Source organism: Tenrec ecaudatus, chromosome 12 (genome assembly GCF_050624435.1).
Source record: "Tenrec ecaudatus isolate mTenEca1 chromosome 12, mTenEca1.hap1, whole genome shotgun sequence".
NCBI lineage: Eukaryota > Metazoa > Chordata > Mammalia > Afrosoricida > Tenrecidae > Tenrec > Tenrec ecaudatus.
Window position 1 is genome coordinate 81,301,480 of NC_134541.1, and position 16,448 is coordinate 81,317,927.

Sequence of the window (16,448 nt, forward strand, 5' to 3'; positions counted from 1 at the left end):
TCATAATCTGACCTTAAATTGAAACACAGAGAAAAGTCAGATTACTTTCCAGTGGGCATGTAAAAACTATGTAAATTGAAAAGTTAGAAGGAGCCCTAAGCATACATTAAGTCACTAGACTTCTCTAAATATCAATTCTGTTAGTGTCCAAACTACTGAATTTTCTAGATTACTTATATTCTTAGAACGGGCATAAAAGTTCTGTACCATAACATTGGTCCTAATATTGGTTTCAAAACAATAAAGTTAATGTATCTATGACATGATTTCTTACCCCCGAAAACATGTAGTTAGAAAAATTTATAGAGAACAACACAAAAACCAAACAGAAGTGAGTGCTCGTGGCAGTGTTTAATGAAATGGTCCATGGCCAGAACAACAGTGAGTCCTTTTAATCTATTTCCAATTCAGGGTGTCATAGTCAGGGTTCCTCTCCATCGTTAACACCAACCCAGAGGGCTGGACATTCATTCCAGGGGTTTACAGGGCCTGAGACAAGTGGTCCTTGTGGGCTTTCCCGACTTCCACTTTTCCCAGGGGTTGGGTTGGAGTGGAAAGAATGCTGTCACCCATAGGCTGGTGAGGAGTGCTGCTGGCCAGGGGTGGGATTCACACCTCTTTGTTGATGCTTTGTCTGACCACGAGGGTGGACCACAGAGGGACCATCATGGAAAGTACAAGAAGCATTATCTCAGCACTGGAGCTGTTTACTTCCATTTCTAGCTTTCTCCACAATCTTGCCCAACATCATGCCCAACATCTTGCCCAGATTGGATTTTGAGCTGCCTTTGGTGGCAGGGGCCATCTACCACCCTCTACAAATGCTAAATCTTTCAACCTTTCAGCACAAGAACCAGACTTTTACTAAATCCTTATCAAGCATAACTTTTGGGGAAGTCTTTGTGAAAGGAAAAGAAGGAAGTAACCTATCTACCTACTGCCATTTCAACCAAACAACCAGGCTTTGCCGAAGAGAAATGCATCTCCCACCATTCTAGAACCCAAACGACCCAATCCGCGCCTCCGGGAGGTCAGTGCCAGCCATGTCAATGCCTCTCTGGCTGAGGTAGTCACAGGCACTCCTTCATTCCCTGCCTGGTCCACAGTGTTCACGTTGCACCTGCCTCTCCCCCAATCCCTTCTTCCCCTGTGTGTGCCCATCTCTATATTTTATCTGCTCTTTTAATAACATATCGCCTCCCTATGTGAACTGGCCTTTACCTCAAATTCTCCCGTTGCCCTTGGATTGACGGCTGAAACTCATCAGTGTGAGAAGAAACAGATGGCTGCCAACCCAAGATCATGGAATTAGCAGTCGTTGGACTTTGGTTCAGTTCTTTTGCTTTGAGGATACCAAGTGAAAGGTGGCCCAATGCTATCATATAGCACTATTTTAATATCCTCCTTGCTTTGCTATGACATGTATTAATCTAATAGGCATTGTTCTGCCTTTGTGAATGAATGCTATTAGAAAATTTGCCCCATCACCAACCACATTGTTAGTGTCAATAGTGTCCAACACCTAAAATTTTAATTTGTACAAATGAAAATAAACAAAAATTTTTAAATAATTAGGTTTAGAACCCACTCTATTTGGGTATGACCTAATTAAGATAACAAAATGCTTTGTAAGCAGAATAGGTATGAATATAAGGGGGCTAGACTTCCAACCATATTTTCGGGTTGGGGCATAAATCAATCCATAACTAGAAGTAAGGAAGGAAGGAAGGGAAGGAGGGAGGAAGGAAGGAAGGGAAGGAGGGAGGAAGGAAGGAAGAAAAGAAAATTTGTCTTTGAGGAAACTATTCATTGCATCTGTTCAAACTGCATTCCTTCATTGGGAGTGGCAGATGTTTTGTCAGAAAGCCAGGCGTTTATCTAATAGATGCTAAATTAATGTTTACTGAATGGATTAATTAACTGATTAATTAATATAATAGAGACTTTTTTTTATTCAGTTACTTAAGGGAAAATGCCCTCGTGGATTATATTGGGCACTACTAGCAAAATCAAGAGGTATACGCAGATCATGACTGTAGTTTTAAATAAGAAGGAAAATCCACAAGCACATGATGGAATTATCACACCAGGAGACTAATTTTCAGTGACGCTATTCTCAGTAGCAGTGAAGTTATCCTCAGTACCCAAGACCATCTCTTAAAACTATCAGCAAAAGTGGTCTTGCCTGAACCCCACTAGTTATGCACCTCTTAACTTTCAAGGCAGGAACCTGCAGAGTCTTGAATGACCTAGAGTCAGGTAGACAGGAACCAAGAGGAAGGTCTTGCCTAGTCAATGAAGGAAACGGACACAAGAAAGGCATTTTAAAATAGCATTTATAAATTCAAAACTGTTCTCTCTTGATTAAAATATTATGAACACCTCTCCAAGCAGTAGAACCGCCACCGCCTGAACAATGTACCCTCTAGGAAGCCAAGATTTTCCTCCAACTGCGCTACACCGCCCAGGGCATGATTCAGAAAATGAAGCTTAAGGTATCTAAAAATAGAAAAGGACTATGCACTGTGCTGGGTGAGGTCCAACATCTCGCCACATTAACCCTGAGAACCCAGACCAAATAAATGAAGCTGGCAGCCATTAATGCCTAATGATGTTGCATTGTCTTCCAATAACAAACCATCTCCTGAGTTGGTTTTATAGGGGACCAGCTGTTGCTAATTGGGGAAGATGAGCATGAAATGGCAGCTTTCACACCTGACCAAGAGAGAGGTGCTGCATCATGAGGCAAGACAGGATTGTCTGCCACAGCAGGGGGCTCTTCAGCCCTGCCTGGGAGAGACACCAACAGCGGGGATTTCCGTTCAGCCCACGTGCTTAGCAGATGGAGAAAATCTAAAAGCAGGAGAAAATATGAGTGCTGAGTTTGCTTGCCAGGCCAGTTTATCCTCTTCCAAACTCAGTAACACCCACTCACCAACCCTGGTCACCTCGCGTTGCTGTCAGATGTGCCAAATGTGTTTCCCTAGTAAGACAACCGGTAACTCAAAGCCAGATGACCAACATTGCATACCCAGGGCCTAGCCCAGCACTTGGCATATTTCAAGTTCTTATCCTGGTCCTTGCTCAGTCATTGGTGACTAAGTCAACTGCCCTTGCATCAATTCTGACTCATAGTAACTACAAAAGACAAAGTAGAACTGCTTCCTAGGGTTTCTGAAGCTGTAAATCTTTCTTGGAAGAGATAGCCTCATTTTTCTCCCACAGGATAAGTGGTGGCTTCAAACTACTGATGTTTCAGTTTGCAGTCCAAAGCATTGCTCCACCAGGGCTTGTTTCATACATAACAGAAACAGAAATAATCACCTAATCCACAGGCAGCTGGACTATAGGCTGCAGGCAACTAGTAACATGGAATTGGCTTTCTGATACAACTCATCTTCAGTGCATTTTTCTCCCTTGGCATTTCATAAAAGAGAAACCGAGATGATCCACTAGCGATGAGAGCTAAAGACAATAGGGCTGGGATGGCTGTTTGGACCTGGGGCAAGCCAAGGAGCTGATCCACAAGGAAAGAACAGAAGTGTAGATATTGGCAAGTAACAGAGATTGCAGAAGGCAGCTGTGAGGTTGATGACCAAGACATGGCTGAAAGCATATCAGGTCCATATGGGAGCCAAAGATGGCCTGACTCTCTCTTGTCTTGTCCTAAATCCACCATTCTTAAAATAGATGGTGTGAGCCTCTGTCCTTGGCAGCCCAGAATTCTTAGGAAAGTAGCCCCAAAGAGACCAGAAACATTATTGGATAAGAGAAATGCGTAGTCTTTGAAAAGATGCCCTTGAGGCTTTGCTACTGACAACACCGAAGGAGCTGAGGAGTCCTATGTTTGGAATTCCTACCATAAGCACTTTAACTTGGAAATGCCTATGTCCTCCCAATATATCTAGAAGTACATTGCATTTGCATCACCTTATAGATGAGAAAGTTGAGGTTTCCTTAAGTCACATGAGTGAAAGCAGAGCAAGACTTTCCTGTTGATGTTCTTCTGCCCACATTCACTATTGTCACGTACACACACTGACTGGGAAAGTAGAAATGTCTACTTCATGGCACTCAGTCAGGCTGCTTCAATTTCTGCAGACTGAGAAAGGCACAGGAGTCTCTTGTTGCCTGTATTTGCCTTTATTTTCAGCATTGATGCACAAAATGGGAATCCAGAGCATTAAAATTTGCACTGTAAATAAACCAAATTAAAGTAAAATTGACTCATTTAGCAGTCAGCCTCTGATTTTTCATTAGAGGCAATTGAAGAGATTTCACAGATTTTAGTAACCAGATAAGATTATTATATAAACAGGCTTCTGCATTGAATGATGAGCCATATCTTGAGGAGAGTATTTGAAATCAATAGCAATATGGGTTGAGAATTAAGTAAAATAGTTAAGCACCTTTGAATGATGCCATTTTAAAGAAACGATTAGAAATAAATATGCCAATTGCAGTAGAGCTGATAGCTGGAATAAAGTGATGATTGATCAATTTGGATGTGAGAACCAGGGAGGACATCTGGAAGAGAATGACGCCAGCCCTAGGCTTTTAAGTTGAGTTGAGGAAGCTATGGGTGTCAGTGGAGTAGCTCCAGGCGGCATAAAGGCTAATGGTAACCAGTGAACGGCAAAAGGAAGCTATGCGTGTCTTTGTGCAGAACCACACCCCAACCCACCAAAGAGTTGACCACTGCAGTGTGATGAGGAGGACCTGAGCATTAGCTGTAAGCTGCTTAAGCTGTTGATGCAGGGTAAGCTGGCGTACAGGAAGAAAACTAGAGCTGGGGATGCTGAGAGGCTGGGACTATGCTTAGAATACACAGCTTTCATTCTGCTAGGAGATGCTTGGTCTACAAGCCAAGGAACCAAGAAACATCTGAATTTGCCTAGAAGTAAGGAAATGACAAGGCAAGATCCTGATTTGGACCTTTTCTCTTGAGAACATCAGAGAATGATATCCCCGTTATCCTTCTATAACTTCGTGGTGTTTGTGTTATGGTAGCATTAGGAAACTAAGATATAGCCTACACCCCGCTAGTTGTACTAAACGTAAGGTTTTAGTGGTACCCAGTTATGGATTAAATTGTGTCCATCCAAATATATGTTGGAATCCTAACATGCTTGCTGTACCCTCAATGCCTCCCCTATCTGCTGAACCCCAACTTTCTCCCTCCTAAAAGGCTATCTCCTCAGTGAAACCCACTTTGATTGCAACTTTCCTCGACCCAGGTAGAACTACTTGCTCTGTCTCTGTCACTAAAGAGTCTGAACAAACCTTTTTCTGTTTCACATCATAATCCTGAAAGAACTCAATACCTTACAGTATTGAGCACTGCAGTTCATATTCAGGATCCAGGAATGGAACACAGATAAGATCCCTGGCTTCCTGGGATTACATTTTTTCACTCCACACATCGAATATGTGTTGAAGTTGTCCCTGCTCTGAGAAGCACCTATTTAATTCACTTCATCCTCCTTAGTGGAGCCCACTAACACAGTGGTCACTATGTTGGACTACTAATTACAAGGTCAGCAGTTCAAAATCACCAGTCACTTCTTGGGAGAAAGACTAGCTTTCTATTCCCATAAAGAGTTACAGTCTCATAAACTAGATGGCAGTGAGTTTTTGTTTTTTCCCCTGTCTAGTACCTGGCCAATATCTAGACGAAACAGCTGCTCCATAAGTGATTTAACAAATGAATGAGTGAGTAAATGAATGAGACAGCAAACAAATGAATTAGTGGTAGATCAGTAGGAAGAGGTTGCAGCAAGGCACATTTTTGCTGGCTAGAAAAAAATAGCGCTCTGCTAGCTACCCAGCTCTAACATAAACTGCCTTTTGGGGGGGGGGGGGCTGAACTCCTAGGAACTTAAGACATTCATGCAGAAGGGGACCATCTGTCAAGAAGATCTAAGAAAAGACTTGGAATTGACACAGGCTCTAGACTCAGCCCCCTCACTGACTCACACTTTGTGACATCAGCTAGAACTCAGCCTCTCTTTGAGCTTCAATTTTTTCATCTGCAAAATGAAAACATTGGAATGTAATTGGTCATGGTCCAATTCACAGTGCATGATAAAGGGATCTGATCACGGCTGTTTTGCTATGTGAAGAATGTCCAAGAAGCTTCTGCTGAATGCCAGAGATCGCCAACCAACCCCTTTTAAAGTGGAGCAACAAATGGCGTTGAGGAGTGGCTATAGATAGCCCTTGCTAGGAGAAAATTAAGTGCAAGATTTTGTAACAATAGGAGTGTGATACAGGAGAGTTATCTTCATGAACCAATGTAGTTTAGGAAAGCTTCCTAGAGGATTCCTAATGCATGGGTTGGACTTGAATGTTTGGCAAGAGGATAAATCAGTTTCAGGAAAATGTGAGAGCAGGTTTGAATTATCAGGGCAATATCTCAAAGGCCCCTATGGGTACATTCAAATTGTCTCTAAACTGATATGCCTGAGAAGGAGAACCTATTTAAAAGGCTGAGCTTCTTGTTCAGAAAAGACTGGCGTGAGCTCTTCTTGGCCATGTTTTGTCCCTGCTTCCTGCCTTTGTCAGATATATGTTCTGAATGAGGCTCTGGATGGTCCTCTTTGCAAGCTTGAGAAGGGTCAGCACCCTACTCTGGTTCCTGTGTAACTGCAGGCTATGAGGGTTTTTCTGCTTAGAGACCTAGCCCTGAACTCCCAACAGCCCTAGAATGGACTGCTGAACCCCCCATGTTTTTCTAGGTCCCTGGTACCACAGGGCCATGGAAGGTCGGGTTAGTGGGTGATAATGGCCATCTCTGCTTGAGCTGCTTTTCTGCACAAGCCTGGCCTGTCCGAACTGTTCTCTAGCCCTTCATCTCCAGCATTCATGGCTCTACCAGTTCAGTATTCTAGTAGGCACGGGGCGGAGGAGTCCACACAGGGCCCTCCTGGGCTGCTGTCCAACTCTCCAAGGAAGGCTAAGGACAGAGAACATGGCTTTCTAAGGTGGTGTAGTGGTTCCAGACTACTGCCCCCATACATGCTTCCTTTTCAGTCCTGCAACCTGAGGGACAAGAAAGACTCCTAAAAATCATTAAGAGCGCCTGACACTTGGAGTCACCATGAGTCAGAATGAACTCATGGCAACTGTTATTGATGAGGGAAACCGAGATTGAGAGAGATGTATCCAAGGTCTCGGGATGAATTAGGCAAAAAGCAAAGACCAGATACCCTCAGCACCCATCCACAGGGTGACTCAATGGCCTCACTGCTTGTCCAGAGGTCCCTTCTCCCCATTTAATGGTGACGCTCCAGGAAAGGGCATCAGCTTATGCCTCTGGACTGCCCATGAAGCCATTGGGAAATCACCCCTTTTTCCTTCCTTCCACTTGATCTGCATTTTCCCTGCCACCATGTGCTCATGGCCTTCTAGGGTCAGCAAGCTCTCTGGCTCTGCTCCCAAGTCTGGTTGTAGCCCTCCCCACCTCTCCGTCAGCCCCTGAACTTGTACCAGTTTTCCACTGCAACAGATGTTGTTCAATTTGTGAACCTGCTCTCTAATTCTCTTTCGACTGAGAAACCGGGGCAGATTGATTAAGCACGGGTTTCTTTTGCTTATTCACTAATCTATAGTTAACTATTTCATGAGTTTCACATCTGTGTTTAAAAAAAACCAACAACAACCCAACAATAACGAATATATGAAACTGTACACTTTTGTAGATTTTGGAGTACAGATACTGTCCACTACAGTATTTACAATAATTACAAGTACGCCCATGGCTGTCTTGCTTAGTGCTTATTCTCTGCCTGTCATGGATTGCATGTCAAAAGGGGTTTTGATTCTTTAGGAAGGTGCTGCGGGGTTGGGACATATTCCAGCCATACTAGAAACAGAATCTCATCTCTGGTGTGATGAGAAAAATGTGACGCTGTTCTCTGCAAATTATTAATTAAGCATAGATCCAACTAAAACCAAGCCCGGTGCCATTGAGTCAGTTATGACTGATATGTAGATAAGTCTGTGATTGCTAATCTGACACTGGCCCAACAAGACATACAGCCACACCTGAGTTCAAGTTAAACATGTGTGCTTGCCTGCGTGCCTCTTCAGTCTCACTTTGCCTGAAGGAACCTGTAGGAGCCCATGGACAGATGAGAGAGATTTATGCAAATAGAATTTCGGTCATCTGCTTTGTGTCTGGAAAGAACCGCCCACCGACCACAGGGCCTAGCAGCTGCCCAGCTGGAAGACTTTCTCATTTTATGATCCAGCCAGTCTGAGTTTAGCCATGTTCAGTCATCACCAAACGTGGTTCACGAGTTCTGTCTTCTGCTCTTCCCAACCCACTCTCACTTACTCTTTCTAGTTAAAGTGGAAAAATCTGCTAGCATAACAAAAGCGTGTTTTGAACTAGTGTTGTCACTAGCTGCCATTGAGTCAGCCCCTGACTCTTGGAGACCTGATGCATAACGGAAGGACACGCTGCCCAACCCTGTTCCATACCCGTGATCAGTTGCTGATCAGATTCTTGTGATCCATGGGGTTTTCACCTTCTCATTTTCATGAGATCTCTCGTCTTTCTTCCTAGTTTAATTTAGCTTGGACGCTTCACTGGAACCTGTTAAGCTTCACAGCAACACACAAGCCTCCACTAGCAGAGGGGTAGTCACACACGTGAGGTGCTTTGGCTGAGACTCTTACATGACGAATTCTATGACTGAACCACCAATGACAGAGATTTACACCATCATGGGTGCCCATCTGAAGGAGTTATTGCTAAATGAGACACTTTGTTTGAAATTCCTCTCCCAATAAGAAAAGGCCTTGGCTCCCCCTCTTCCCCAGGCCCATGTTCACAGCCTCAGACTCTATATTTTCTTCTTGTCCAAAATCCAATTTCTATAGCTTGGTTTGTCTCTGATGTACTATAGTATGTAGAGAATAGACTAAAAATCAATTACAGAGCAAATTACTGGAAAATAGCATTGTCATAGTATTAAACTGAGTTTTCTAAGAGAACCAAAACCATATATTTGAATATATATAAATATAACTTTATATGAAGAAAACATCCTAACCCAGACCAACTCAAGCCCATTGGGTCTGCTGGCTAGGGAGGGACAGGCTCATGCAGCTGCCAGTGGATGACAGAGGAAGGTGAAGCAAGGAGCCGGGAGATCACAGGCCAGTGAGTTCAGAGCTGAGAAGGTCTACAGTCTTCAGGAACATAGCAGGCACCCCAGCTCCTAGGGTTGGTAGGACACAGATTCCAAGCAAGCAGAAAGGCAAACATGAGCAGCAGAGAGATAAGTTTGCAATGTCTCTCTCACCCCCAGGAGGCATCATCAGGCTGTGACCTGATAGATAGGTTGGACTCCACCCCTACCTCCACACAGGTACCATCAAGTTAAAATAAAATCAATCACCCCAGGTGTCTTCTTTTGTGTTTTGTTGTGTGTTGTGTTGTGTTATAGACTTGCCATGGAAGAGGGGAAGATTTTGTTGCCCTTTTTATTTCCTCACCAAGGAGAACACAACACCATGGAACCTTTTGTCTAGAGCAGGGGTCCTCAAACTTTTTAAACAGGAGGCCAGTTCACTGTCCCCCAGACCCATTGGAGGGCCGGAGTATAGTTTAAAAAAAAAAACATGAACAAATTCCTATGCACACTGCACACATCTTTTCTTGAAGTAAAAAAAAAAAAAAAAAAAACTAACGGGGCAAAAACACCTGCCGGGCGGGATAAATGTCCTCAGCGGGCCGCATGTGACCCGCGGGCCGGTCGTGGTTTGAGGATGCCTGGTCTAGAGGAATTTTTAGGTTTTTTTTCTTTAATTCTGATGTTTTGGAGGGGGCCTTTGAAAATGATGGAAAAGTATCCAGACCCCTGATTCTAGTTAGAGACTAGGTGGATCAGAGCAGCTGAAAGGGGACAAAGCAGCAGAGGAGGGGCTACCAGCAAATTCAGCTTTTTGTTCTCTGACTACAGAAATCAAACGACCTGCTCTTTCCAACTGATTCTGACTTCTTGTATTTCAGAGTAGAACTGCTCTGGGGTGTTCGTGGTGCTAATCTTTATGGATTTATCTTGCCGGACCTTTCTTCTATAACGTCCCGATTCTAAAACTCCCAATATTTCAGTTCATAGTCAAACACAAACTATTTACAATACTAAGGAAACTTCTGTAACTACATAATCCAAAACTCACTGCCATCAAGTCGATTCTGATTCACAGGAACAGTATGGAATGGAGTAGAACTGCCCCTTGGCCCTTCTGAGACTGTAATCTCTAGGTGAGCGGAAGGTTTCATTTTTCTACCTTGGAGCTTGGAGTAGCCGGTGCTTTCAAACTGCTGGCCTTGCAGGTAGCAGCCCATGTTTACCACATTACACTGTCAGCATCCTTCACAGCTACACGGGCCTGGAGGAAAGTAACGACAAAAATAAGAAACTGAAAAAGATAGAGAAATAGAGCCTTTCTGATTCAGAATAACATTTTAAAAATTAAAACATCATTTTATTGGGGCTCTTACAACTCATATACATCAATTGTATCAAGCATATCTGTACATATGTTGCCTTCATTTTTTTCTGGACATTTACTTTCTATTGAGCCCTTGGTATCAGCTCCTGCTTTTTCCTCCCCCCAACCCTTCATTGCCCCTTGATAAATTATAAATTATTATTATTTTCATATCATAATCCAACTGCTGTCTCCCTTCCCCCCATGGTTTCTGTTGTTCATCCCCCTAGAGGGATGGTGGTGGTGGTTATGTGTTGATCATTGCGATCCATTCCCCCTTCCTCCCCTCCTGTCCTCACCTTCCCCCATCCTTCTGTTATCTCTATTCCCACTCATGTTCCTGAATTCCATGTGTCATGACCTCTTATCTCTTATCTGTACCTATGTACATGCTCCGGTCTAGTCCTAATTGAGAGACAGCTTTGGGGTCATACTAGTGAGGGGTGAGGAAGCCTTGAGGAGAATAACATTTTTTTAATGTCATTTTGACCTTTTGGTTCTAATTCCTGAACTTTTCCTGGCCTTCATCCAGATTGACTGGAAAGTCATGCCTAGTAACTGTCCTTTATCTTTACTAAACTGGCTAGGGAACTGTAATTACTAATACTAACTGCTTAGCAATTGATCTTTACTGGATTGCTTTTGGAGCTCCCTGGTGACTAATAAAAATCCCAGAACACAGAGGTTCTGATGGAGACTCTTGATTGACATGAGCGAAGAGTAGAGCTCATTCTTTGGAGACAGAAGCTTTATGCCGCGTACTTCATATGGCAGTTAGATGATTTTTATGTCAGTGTGAAGATGAATTAAAGTGGAATCCAATCTGATGATGCTTCCTTAGGATTATGGCCTTTATATAACTAGGGAAAACTGGGACTCTCCCTCTTTTTGTCCCCTCACCTTTCTGCTTCCTGGCATTCTGTCACTGACCTGAGAGCTACTAGTCACTAGTGCCATGCCGTATTTCCATCAATTTGGATCTACATGACATTGCACCCACCAGCCTGTGATCTTCCTGAATTCTGCACCATTGCATGTGGCTATGTGAGTCTGAAGAGGGACTTAGGGACTAGTTTCAGGCTTATGGACTTGAGTTGTATTGGGCTGAGTTGGTTTCTTGATATATAATCACTTCTTAATATAAAGCTCTTTCTTACACATATATGAGAAGGTACCCCCACAAAACGGATTTTTTCAAGGTTATGTATTTAATTTTTTTAAATTTTTTACAAAACAACCTTATCACCTTCAAAGGACTCTCTCTCCATGGCACTTAATGCATTTGTCAAATCTGCAATTCCATTCTTTGAAACGTTTTTCAAACTCATCTGACTGGATGGCTGACAGCCCCTTCCTCATATTTTTCTTCACACCTTCTATGTAGCAAAATTGATGTCCTTGCATGTCTTCATTTGCAGAAGCAAAAAGAAGTCACACAGAATGAGGTCAGGCGAGTAAGGTGTGTAAGAGAGGCATGCGGTTTCTGGCCCAGCCAGTGCCCCACTGCCACAATCAGGCCTTTTTTGTGGCACACTGTCACATATCTTTTCAGAATCTCTGAGTTGAAAGGGTTGAATAGTCTCACCTGGTGGAATGAACTCCAAATGCACTATCCGCCTCACATTAAAAAACAAACAAAAGAAAAAAGAACATCGTCTTGATCTTTGTTTTCACTTGACAAGCTTCATTTGGGTGAAGTGATTTGATTGTCGTTTGTTTAGGGGTCATAAAAATAGCAGCACGTCTCATCACCACTAAGGACATTGTAAAAAAATGCCTGGGTTGTTTTGGGGCTATTTTCTCAAAGCCTGGCATGTTTCCATTCACATTCTTTTTCCTGGTCAGTCAAAACCTGAGGCACAAATTTGGCAGCGACCCTTCTTATTCCCAAATCTGTTAAAATTTGCTAAACCAAACTCCAAGATAGTCCAGATAACTTACCCACCTCTGCAATGGTCCCTCTTTGGTCTTTGAGCACAAGTGAACACATTTTGTGTATATTTTCATCCGTTTGGAAAGTTGAGGCGTCCAGAACAAGATTTGTCAACAATCAGCATTTCACCTTTTAAAACAATTTTAATTAATCATTTTATTGGGAACTTTTACAGATATTATAACAATCCACAATTCAATTAGATCAAGTGTAATTATACAACTGCTGCCACTATCAGTTTCAAAACATTTTCTTTCTTTAAAAAATCATTTTATTGGGGGTTCATACAACTCTTATCACAATCCATACATACCTCAATTGCATAAAACACATTTGTACATTCGTTACCCTCATCATTCTCAAAACATTTGCTCTCCACTTAAGCCCCTAGCATCAGCTCATTTTCCCCCCTTCCCACTCCCTCTCCCTCATGAACCCTTGATAGTTTATAAATTATTACTTTGTCATATATTACACTGTCCGATGTCTCCATTCACCCACTTTTCTGTTGTCCCAGGGAGGAGGTTATATGTAGATCCCTGTAATCAGTTCCCCCTTTCTACCCCATCCTCCCTCCACCCTCCCAGTATCACCACTCTCATCACTGGTCCTGAAGGGATTATCTGTCCTGGATTCTCTGTGTTTCCAGATACTATCTGTACCAGTTTATATCCTCTAGTCTAGCCAGATTTGTAAGGTAGAATTGGGATCATGATAGTGGCGGGGATGAGGAGGATGGAAGCATTAGGAACTAGAGGAAAGTTGTATGCTTAATCATTGCTACACTGCATCCTGACTGGCTAGTCTCCTACCTGAGACCCTTTTGTAAGGGGATGTTCAGTTGCCTACAGATGGGCTTTGGGTCCCCACTCGACACTCCCCGCTCATTCACAATGATATGATTTTTTGTTCTTTGATGCTTGATACCTCATCCCTTCGACAGCTCGAGATCACACAGGCTGGTTTGTTTCTTCCATGTGGGCTTTGTTGCTTCTGAGCTAGATGGCTACTTGTTTACCTTCAAGTCTTTAAGACCATAGAGGCTATATCTTTTGATAGCTGAGCACCATCAGCTTTTTTCACCACATTTGCTTATGCACACATTTGTCTTCAGCAATTGTGTCGGGAAGATGAGCATCATGGAATGATAGTTTAATAGAACAAAGTATTATTGCATTGAGGGAATATTCTTCCATTGAGTGGATGCCCAATATCCATATAATACCTTAATACTAAACCTATTAATATATGCACATAAATCTATTTCCCCATCCTCATATATAAATATATTTATATATGTACATGCCTTTATTTAGACCTCTATAAATGCCCTTTTCCTCCCAGTTCTTTCCTCTATTTCCTTTGACTTTCCTCTTGTCCCACTGTCATGCTCAGGCTTCATTTGGGTTTCAGTAATTCTTCTTGGTTACATTACCCTTGATTATGCCCTACCAGGCCTCCTGCACCTTCCTCACCACCGATTTGGATCACTTGTTGTTCCCTTGTCCCTGGGTTTCCTTTCCCCTACCTCCCCCTCTCCCATGTCCCCCAAGAACTGTCAGTTCCGTTGTTTTCTCCTCCAAATTGTTCATATCTTATTTAGACAGACCTGTGGAGATAATAACATGCACAAAAACAAGAAAATGACTCATGCACTTAAGTTTTTCCCGTAGTACTGTCCTTGTAAATTGTGTTCAACATCACACAATTTCTGCGGCATTTTCCCCAAGCAAGAAGCAAAATTTCACAGCTGTACTTTTTCCTCTTAAAGCAGCCATCACGCAAAAAAAAAAAAAAAATCAAGGATGGAGGGAAACTGTTTTCACAAAAATTAAAAAAATAATAAATAATCCACTGTGACCAAAGAGAACCTTCCCAGGTGATGCCACTGAGTGCACTAACTCAGAGTGAGTTGCTTGATGCCCACCTAGCCGGGGCTGGGGTGGAGGATATACTATGAAAGCTCTGCCAAGCGGAGCTTCTTTCCTTTTTGGGGGGTTGGAAGGGTAGGACACCTCCTTGAATGAGTGTAACCAGATTTGTTTCTCTAGACAACCTGGTCTAACACACCTCCCAAACCAAGTTAATCTGCAGAATAGTTCCAGGTTGAAAGATTTTGTTATTGTTAAGAGTGAATACCTATTCTGTAAATGGTAAGAAGGTTAGTCCCCTCGGGTTCTAAGACTCCGAACTCCTCCCAGAACTTGCCCTATGTATTTCTATGCTTATAGCCTCCATTTAAGTTATTTTTTTACAGAAATGATGTTTCTGTGAGTCCTCACTGACCAGTCCAATGAGTTAGCAAACCCAATTAAAAGAAATTTTTAAGTGCCATAGGGGAAATAATTGGTGTCAGAAATGGAAGAGAAATTGAAGAATGAGATTATATTTGGCCACTTCCTCATAGGAATAAGCTATGTACTGATTCTTAGCCTCAGCCTTAACTTTCAGAACTCAACCTATTTGTTGTTGCTAATTGTGTAATCAAAGGGATGTTGATTAAGAATAAGAGGGCTGGGACAGGGACACAAAAGAGACAAATGTTGGACTCTCCATGTGGCCTGGTGAATGGGGACTCCAACTGAGTCAATCTAATGAAGAAAAAGAATTGCATATTCTTTGTCTATGTTCTTATGTTATGGTATTAGCTATAATCTCTCTTCATGTTTCTGTAAAAAGATATTGGAACAGCGGCAGAAAAATAAAGATAGAGTCAGTGAAAAGGAAACAAGGTGGTAGTGGCTTAACTCTGCTGCACATGACACAGAGAGGGCCGAGGGCCCCAACTTCAAACAGCATCCATTGTACCCTAGGGTCTGCTTGTACTGCCCTAGTCACACAGACCAAATCCATTCAGAGCTTTCAGTAAGTGTGGACAAAGGAAGAGGATCTGAGCAAAAGCCAAAACATAGCCACGCTCAATTTCAACTGTAATTCCTCATAGCTGAGGGGCATTAAGGGACTAGATTCTCTCTGAGTCTCAAGTTTCTCTATGTCAATAAGCATAATTATTATCCATCGCATGCTCAGTGCCACAACCCATCTGTCAATGTAATCAGTTCTATAATGCAAACTGGTATGAACTGGCAATCAATTGAAAGAAGGTTTCCTCTGAAACATGGCTAACTTCCAATATAAGCAGATCCTGTGGAAAAGCTTGCTTGCTGTTTTGGAGGGTCTGGCTCCTGCTACTGGATTTCCCTCCAACCTTTAGTTCTTCAGACTTGAGCCAGTGGTCATCAGCAGCCTCAGAGTCATCAGCAGCCTCCTATCCCACATGCAAACACTGGAAGAACTTTCCTCTGAAACCAGAAGCCTGTTGTCTGATTTGCGAATCTCAACATATGCAAGACCAGCTTTTGAAAAGCTGCATTTAGGATTTTTTTTCCTTTTCTTTGGTTTTGAAAATTTGATTATGACATGTCTAAATGATTTTCCCTTTGGGTATATCATACTGTGGGTACATCCGATTCAGCTTTTATAATGCCTATTTTCTTGTCTTTCATATGAAGGAAGTTTTCTTCCAAGAACTCTTCAACTGTTTTCTTTTCCTATTTTGAAATTCCAAGGAAATGACAATTTTTCCTTTTGATGATGTCCCACACCATTCATAGAATTTCTTCATGTTTGTTTGTGGCTTCTCCTTTCTTCCTTTATATATTTAGATTGTTCCTCAGCAGATTCCCCCATTTGTTAAATTGACATACTATGGACTGTATATTATTGAAATGCTGGATGTGATATCAATGGTATTTCAATAGCAGCAGTCACTCAAGATAAACAGGTTTCAGTGGAGCTTCTAGACTAAGAATAGACTGAGAAGGAACAGGGTGTTCGCTTATTAAAGATCAGCCACTGAAAGCATTTTGAATAGAAGCATAATACTGTTAGATAAAGAGCAAGAAGATGAGTATCTCAGATCGAAAGGCATGCAAAGAACAACTGAAAAAGAGCTGTGTCTTTAAAGTAAGTACTGACCATGAAGATATGGATGCAGAAATGCTTTCGG